An 8237-nucleotide genomic window follows, 5' to 3' on the forward strand; every position below is an offset into this window, starting at 1 on the left:
TTTTCCCCTCTCATTTGGTTCACACGTGCCACTCAATCAAAACCACAAAATCCCAAAAATAAAATCATAAAGCTATCAGGACAAAATAAATAGCCTATTATTAAAGAAAAAAAAAATAACAACAACCTCACAACTCTCACCTTCCAAAGGGTTATAAACAGAGGTGAGATTCACATAATTTAACAACGGGTTTGCCTAATGCAGAACCGAAAATGTGGGAGTGCGGATGACTTCTCCAACAGCTTTGCTCCTTTGATTAAGAACTACAAAACCCTGATTCTCAAAGAACTCGAGCTCGTCTCCAGATTCTGGTACAGACTGAGAATTCTTACTAAGTCATAGTTCCATTGCCACAATCAGTCTCTTGAATTGCCAAACCTCCAATTTGGTCAAACCACATCAGAGGTGGGTCTTCAGCAGGTTCTGACCAGTTCTGGAGAACCAGTAGTGGACATTTTGAGTAGTTCAGACAACTGGCAAATCCCACCTCTGACTGGCCCCAGCCCCATCTCTTCTCTGCCTCCCATTGAGTCCCAGCTGATTGGCTGGGTCTTCTTTGGTTGCCCTGCACAGGAGAACGGAGCTGGAAAGCAGGTTAGTGGGGTGGGGAGGGAATGGGGGGTTTTGCAGTATCCTTCCCCCAGGAGTGAGGAGGGAATGGAGATTTTACAACATCCTTCCCCTGGCATGCCCACCAAGCCACACCCACCAAGCCATGTCCACAGAACTGGTAGTAAAAAAGGTTGAATCCCACCACTGATCCACATCCACCCTTGAAGTATCTTCTTGCCCCCAGGAGCAAAGTGAAGCAGTGTGTACCAGCTGGAAAGAATTTAATAGTTGAATGTCTGCTTAAAATTTTTTAAAAAGCAAATGTCGGTTTAGGCTAAATCAGGGCTCTCCAAACTTGGCAACCTTAAGACTTGTGGACTTCAACTCCCAGAATTCCTCATCTGGCTGGGGAATTCTGGGAGTTGAGGTCCACAAGTCTTAAAGTTGCCAAGTTTGAAGAGCCCTGGGCTAATTCAACACAATGATAACTGAGCAAATATTACTTTAGAAAAAAAAAAGCAGGACTGTTCCTATGAGGAATATTATTTACAACATTGCTGTGAAGCTGTCTCTGAATCCTACTCTTTTATGCAAATAATTACTTAGGAAATTTGTAAATGCAAATATGTTTTCATAAGTGAAGGCTGAAAGACAATATTGCATGCATATGTATGTGATTGGAGGGGGCCAAAAAAAGCTCATGGAAGACCAGACATTTCAAAAGACAATAGCAAATATTTGATTTGATTAAAAAAAAAAAAACTTTTACAATTGCTTTGTTTCTGGAAGAGAATATTGTACGACTTCATGCAAATAAAAATAATTATTCTAAATGAGGCATCTGGAAACAATAACACCGTTTCTAGTTTTAGCGTCGCGCAAGAAAACAAGGCCTTTTAAAGCTGTCCTCCAAATTTGCAAAACCTTATGACCTTTATTGGCTCGCTCTAAAAACTATTGGAGCCTCATTTTTATTTGCAGATCTTGGACATGCCTGTGCCCTCAAGCTCGCTTGAGAAAAGATAACACAACAGCACTGAAAATGTAACTGAACGAGCAGAGATAAGGTCTAATTCCTGGAAGGTTCTTCAAAGAATTGTTTGTTATAGCAATATGTTTGATTATTTTTTTTAATTGGTTAAGTTCCCGATCTTTCTTTATAGGTGTGTTAAATTGATAGTCTGCCATTACAAACAACACAACCTTAGGATGTAGGTTGGGCGGAGCAAGAAGGACTGGCCACATGTTATCCAAGAAGTTTCAGAGCTGAAAATGGACTTCCTGGTCTTAATTCAATAGTTTCACCGCTGTGCGTGCGCACACAAAGACACACAGAGAAAGACACACAGGCACACACATTTCCCATTGCCTATTTCTATTTCTTTTTTTTCTTTCTTTTTTGCCTTGAGAACTCTACATCTTTCTGTTTAGAACAATTAACCAGTGTTTATTTTATTTATTTTATTTATTTATTATATATATTTTGTCAGTTGCTTACAAGATAATAGGTATAAGTAAAAACATGCACCTTGCCTCCAAAAGTTGTGAATGCTCCAATACTGGAAGTTTTTAAGAAGATGTTGGATAACCATTTGTCAGAAGTGGTGTAGGGTTTCTTGCCTAGGCAGGGGGTTGGACTAGAAGACCTCCAAGGTCCCTTCCAATTCTGTTATTCTATTCTATCAGAAGTTTTAATATCATACCAGAGTTATTCAAAAACTTTCAGGTAAATAAATCTAGACCTGGAGAGGGTTTAAAGTTTTCTTCTGGGGAACAAAAACATCAAGATCTCCCTATGGCCTTGCCGTTTCTATATCGGAGGACTTCAGGAAGTATCTCCTGAAAATATCTCTTTATTGTAGCTAGTCCTCGACTTACAACCGGTTTAGTGGCTGTTTGAAGTTAAAACAGTTCTCCCAAAAGTGTCTTGTGACCGTCTTTCCACACTTACGACCAGTGGTGGGATTCAAAACATTTTACTACTGGTGATGTGGGCGTGGCTTGGTGGGTGGGCGTGGCTTGGTGGATGTGGCAGGGGAAGGATACATCCTTCCTTTGAGGAGCTGGAAAGCAGGTTAGTGGGGTGGAGAGGGAATGGGGATTTTACAGTATCCTTCCCCTGCCATGCTCACCAAGCCACACCCACCAAGCCACACCCACCAAGCCACACCCACCAAGCCACGCCCAAAGAACTGGTAGTAAAAAAAATTGAATCCCATCACTGTGAGCAGGGGGTTGGACTAGATGTCCTCCAAGGACCCTTCCAACTCTATTTTTCTGTTAAGACAGTATTTCACTTTTCGAAAGGAAGAAAGGGAGAACAGACTGCTTTGTAGAATAAAAAAAATATCTGTGGAAAAGGCCACAGGAATGAACTTGCTGAGAGCATTTAAGTTAAAATGAGGGGGGAAATAAAACAATACTGTTGTTTACTGACCTTTTACCAAGGAGAATTGGTTGATAATGCTTTCTAAAAAGAAACAGGCATGAGGCCACAATGATGGAAGAATTTAATTATCTGACATCTGTTGGTACTAAAGGCAAGGGTCATCTTTCCAGCAAATTCCTACTTTTCTTGCTGACAGAGCAGATGTATCACATCCTGATATATTTATGGAGTTTGGTTATTGTTTGGCTGGGGACATTTCTCATTAAGAAATACTGGAGAAGAGGTGAAATCCAGATGACTGCAGGGTGGCAAATGTCCCTAGCTTTCAAAAAAAAAAAAATGGGAACAAGAAGGCCCAAGGAGCAAGAGATCAGTCTGCCTAAAGTCAGCAAAAATATAATTTTGAAATCAGAGGAACAATTTTGTCATATCTTGCACTGGTGAGATCTCATCTCAAATGCAGTTTTGACTACCTTATAAGACAGATTCCGAGAAACTAGGAGACGTGGAAAGAAAGGTAATACAGATAATCATGGGACTTGGAAGCAAAATCATATTTACAGAACCCCAAGAGAACAGAGTTGGAAGGGTCCTCGGAGATCTTCTAGTCCAACCCATTGCTCCAGCAAAAAACCTTATACCCATGATGGCCAACCTATGGCACGCATGCCACATGTGACACGAGCCATTTGTGCGGGCACACAAGCCCCAGGCAAACTTACCTGCGCTGCCCATGCACCCGCCTCCCGGCTGATTTTCGGCCCATTTGAGGCCTTTTTCAGCCTCCCAGAGGCTCGAGGGAAGCCTCTGCAGCCTTGGGAGGCCGAAAAACAGGCCCGTTTCGTCACTTCCTGTATTTCCGGAAATACTGAAAGTGACAAAACGGGCCCAAAATCAGCTGGGAGGTGCATGCATGCACAGTTCAAGTAAGGGGGTGGGGGGGGTCATGCGCACATGCGCAGGAGGGTAGGGGTGCTTGCATTGCACACACCATTTTTGGCACAGGAGCCCAAAAAGGTTAGCCACCACTGCCTGATACCAATCTCTTGTTAAAAACCGTGTTGGAGCAGCCACAACTTCTGAAGGTAAGTCATTGCACTGATTAATTGTTCTAAGAGATAGGATAACTGTTTTGTAAAGTTATCTAAAGGAGGTAAAGATGTATCCTTCTCACGGAATGCAAGATGTGGAACCCAAGTCATAAATTGCAGAAGAAAAGCAGATCTGAGGAACGTCCATGAAGGTTCTCCATCGTCTAGGTCATGGTTGTCCCAAAGGTGCTTTTTTTCCCAAGAGGCAACTGGACTTTCTGGTTTTATTTGAAGACATTTTGCTTCTCATCCAAGGAAGCTTCTTCAGCTCTGGAACTAAAGAAGCTTCTTGCATGAGAAGCAAAACGTCTTCAAAGAAAAACCAGAAAGTCCAGTTGCCTCTTGGGAAAAAAGCACCTTTAGGACTCTGATTCAAGGATAGAAGACACTTCTAAACATGACAGCACTTCAAAAATTGAGTCTTTATTGGATATGTCCAAGAAAAGGATGGCTAATTAATTATTAAGGTTAATTAAATATGCATTAATTTGGGTTTCCCCCTGAGAAGAGATTCAACTTCATGGCCCAAATTGTTCTATATTAGCATTAGTTAATAGTTACTACATTAATTTGGGATAACTAACTAAGTAACAGAGTAACAGAATTGGAAGGGACCTTGGAAGGTCTTCTAGTCCAGCCCCCTGCACAAGTAGGAGACCCTATACCATTCCAGACAAGCTGTCCAGTCTCTTCTTTAAAACCTCCAGTAATGGAGCAACCACAACTTCTGGATCCAAGCTGTTCCTGGTTAATTGTCCTCACTGTTTGGAAATTATGGGATTCGGATAATAGACGGATACTTTCCTGTTAATGTTTATTTTTCCTATATCTTACTTTGTTTGACTTGGGAGTTCTCGTAAGTGGTTAATCAATGGCTAAGCAAATAAATATTCTGTATCAGCAAACAAGTCTCTACCGTAAAGGTCAAGGTTCCCCTTGCACATATGTGCTAGTTGTTTCCGGCTCTAGGGGCCGGTGCTCATCTCCATTACAAAGCCGAAGAGCCAGCGCTGTCCGAAAACATCTCCCTGGTCATGTGGCTAAACACTGAAGGAGTCCGGAACCTGTCACCTTCCCACCAAAGGGGTCCCTATCTTTTTCTACTTGCATTTTTTACATGCTTTCAAACTGCTAGTTTGGCAGAAGCTGGGACAAGTAACGGGAGCTCACTCCATTACGCGGCGCTAGGGATTCGAAACGCCGAACTGCCGACCTTTCTGATCGACAATCTTAGCCACTGAGCCACCGCGTCCCTTTAAGGTCTCTACACTTTCTCCTAAATTAGACATTTCCTGCTTGTCCAAGGTTGTTTTCAGCTGGAGCCATTCAAGGAGGCCTCAGAATTGAACAACAAAAGTCAAATCCTAACCCTATCGGACATAGCGCATAGTGCTAAACCCACCCAAAGTTTTATCTTGCTTCTTTCTCCTTCTGTTTCTTCGGTGTTCTGAATTTGGTGATTTCCCTGCAGCTTCTCCGATGTCTGCTGAGGTCAGACACTAAACAGAGCATCCTGCTCGGTGTTCAAGGGTTAGGAAAACAGTAGCAGCTGGAGAAGACATTAGTTCAGTCCTCCAGGAATTAAAGGAGGCAACTCAGAAATGGAAGGCAGTTTTTTCTTCTGTTGAGATATTTACTTTTTGGTCTTTTAGGACTGCTACAAAAAAAAAAAAAAGGCGGGAGATTTTTCTTGCTCTTTAAGTTTGATCAATAAAGCTAATGCATAGCAGGGGGTTGGACTAGAAGACCTCCAAGGTCCCTTCCAACTCCGGAGGCCAGGGAGGCCATTTTTGCCCTCCCGGAAGCTCGAGGAAATCCTCTGGAGCTTGGGGAGGGTGAAAACGCCCCCTCTCCACGCGCTGTGGTGTAGGAGGCCGACTAGGCCACGCCCACCACGGCCACACCCATCCAGCAATCGGGCAGAGAACCGGTTGCTAAAATTTTTGCAGCCCACCCCTGGGTGACCCTGAGGACACAGATAAACTTCCAAGTGGCCTCAACGACTCCCTAATAAGGATGCAAATGACCAGCTGTCTGCAAGTATAAATCCTTCCATTCCCCCACCATCCAGTCAGAGCTGAAGAAGCTTCTTGGAGGAGAAGCGAAACGTCTTCAAAGAAAAAAAACACCCCAGAAAGTCTAGGTGCCTCTTGAAAAAAAAAAAAAAAAAAGCATCTTTTTCTTCTTCCTGAAGGGGCAAAAAAAAAAAAAACCCAAACCACTCCAATCGGTGGGTATGATTTCATCGGAGCGGAAAGACCTTTTCATCGACTGCTCCTTGAATTAATTCATTGCTTTATAGCACAGACTCAAGCAAATTAGGCTGCCACTGTCGAGGTGCAGGATGAAAATCGAAAAGGGATATGTAGTTTGTGAAAGCATCTCTTTGCACAAGGTCTTGCCCTTGCAGATTGGCCTCCCCAAAGCGAACACTTCCTTGTGCCATAGATAAGCAATTCCCATTTATTATGAAAACCATCCTTCTGCATAATGTTTAGGACACAGCAACTGAATCTATTATTGGCAAAATAATAATCTGGTTCACTTCCAAAAAGCAGGGGTATATGCTAAGCAGCCACCCTGAGTTTTTTTCCTTCTGCTGTGGAAAGGTTGGTACAATGCCAGTCCTGAGTTATATTTATACTAGTTTCTTCCCAGCTCCTCCCTCCCAGGATGTAAATCAATACTTCAAACTTAAAAGGAACGAAAGGAAACCCCTGGAAAGGAAAGTTAATTAGACCTAATTCTTGTAGACTTTTACTCTAGAATAACTTTATTGTCGCTTTGAAAGTACACTAATTGGCATCTCAGTACAACATGACCATAGTCACCTATTCATTTTATTTATTCAATGTCATATCACACTATCCTTATTAGTATTAAATATTAAACTTGCCTTATCCAATTGCAATTCATGTTATAACTTATTTCATTTTCCTTAGGATATTCTCATATCTTATTTTACAATATTATCTAAAATTCTCATCTTATTTCTATGTTCATTTCCCATGTTACCTTTTTCTGTCACATTTGCAATTTTATCATCCTTATTTTATTAATTCAAAATTGTCCCCTCTGGTTAGTAATTCGAGCTAGCCACCTTCATTCTACCTTAATACCAACTTCCCTATTTATTATATAACACAAATATGTCAGACTATATTCATGAACTGGAATAGAGCTTGGTAACAAGGTCAGCCAATGAATAGGCATAGCAACTCAATCAGCCAATGAGGACTGTTTGGAAACTGAAACTAGAAGTAGCCTAGGCGTGGCTCTATATCAGGGTGTCAAACACAAGGCCCGCGGGCCAAATCCGACCCGCCAGACCTCGTCTGATGGCCCAGCGGTGCCGCCGCCAGCCTTGCAGCCTCCCCTTTTTTTTTTTCAATGAATTTACTCCGTGCCTGCGGAGTAAATTCATTTAAAAATGGCTCAAGTTAAAAAAAAAATTTACTTACCTTCCGGGACCTGGCCCGACTTCTTCCTGCCCGCACTGCTCCCTGGGTGTTGGACGTGGCGTCATCACGTGGCGTCCGTCCACGACATCTCCAGGGATCAGAGGAGCAGCATGGACGCTGCGGAGAGGAGCAAGAAGAAAGAAGTAAAAGAAAGAAAGAAGTAAAAGGTAAGTAAAGTAAATGGAGGGGCAGATGGCTGGGCACTATAAAAGGGGGCAGATGGCTGGGCACTATAAAAGGGGCAGATGGCTGGGCACTTTAAAAGGGGCAGATGGCTGGGCACTTTAAAAAGGGGCACATGGCTGGGCACTTTAAAAGGGGGCACATGGCTGGGCACTATAAAAGGGGCACATGGCTGGGCACTATAATAATTGTACATTTGAATATCTACTTGTCATTATTCTGACTATGTTTCTGCTTTCAGAGCTAGTTATTACTTACATTATTACAAAAACAGTAATAATTGAATGCAGTGACATTAATTTATGATAATAAAGAGTGGACACATAGACCTACAGATACCGGCCCTTTGATGGGGACCAAACTGCTGATGCGGCCCCGATGAATTTGAGTTTGACACCCCTGCTCTATATTAAGCTCTGCAAGTCTGCAGCTATGTGAAGCTCTGAATCTGTCTATTGAAAATGAAACTGCTTCTCTCCTCTTGCTTGCCTGTTGAACTAAAGTAAAAGAGAAACTAACTTGCTTGCTTGCTGAAGACTGGAGCTCTGCTCTGAACTTGCA

General features: G+C 42.4%; 1 protein-coding gene across 1 annotated transcript in view; it reads right to left on the minus strand.

Moving 5' to 3' along the window:
• The window catches only part of NTF3 (neurotrophin 3), an 88577-nt gene extending 83844 nt beyond the window's left edge, over nucleotides 1–4733 (minus strand). The window contains exon 1 of the mRNA XM_087967728.1: nucleotides 4648–4733. The gene's annotated coding sequence lies outside the window, so the exon portion shown is untranslated. The remainder of the gene's footprint in view (nucleotides 1–4647) is intronic.
• Between the last annotated feature and the right edge of the window lie 3504 nt (nucleotides 4734–8237).

This window comes from Notechis scutatus, chromosome 6 (genome assembly GCF_049901735.1).
Source record: "Notechis scutatus isolate UNSWTSFEM ecotype Mainland chromosome 6, rNotScu1.2, whole genome shotgun sequence".
NCBI classification, from domain to species: domain Eukaryota; kingdom Metazoa; phylum Chordata; class Lepidosauria; order Squamata; family Elapidae; genus Notechis; species Notechis scutatus.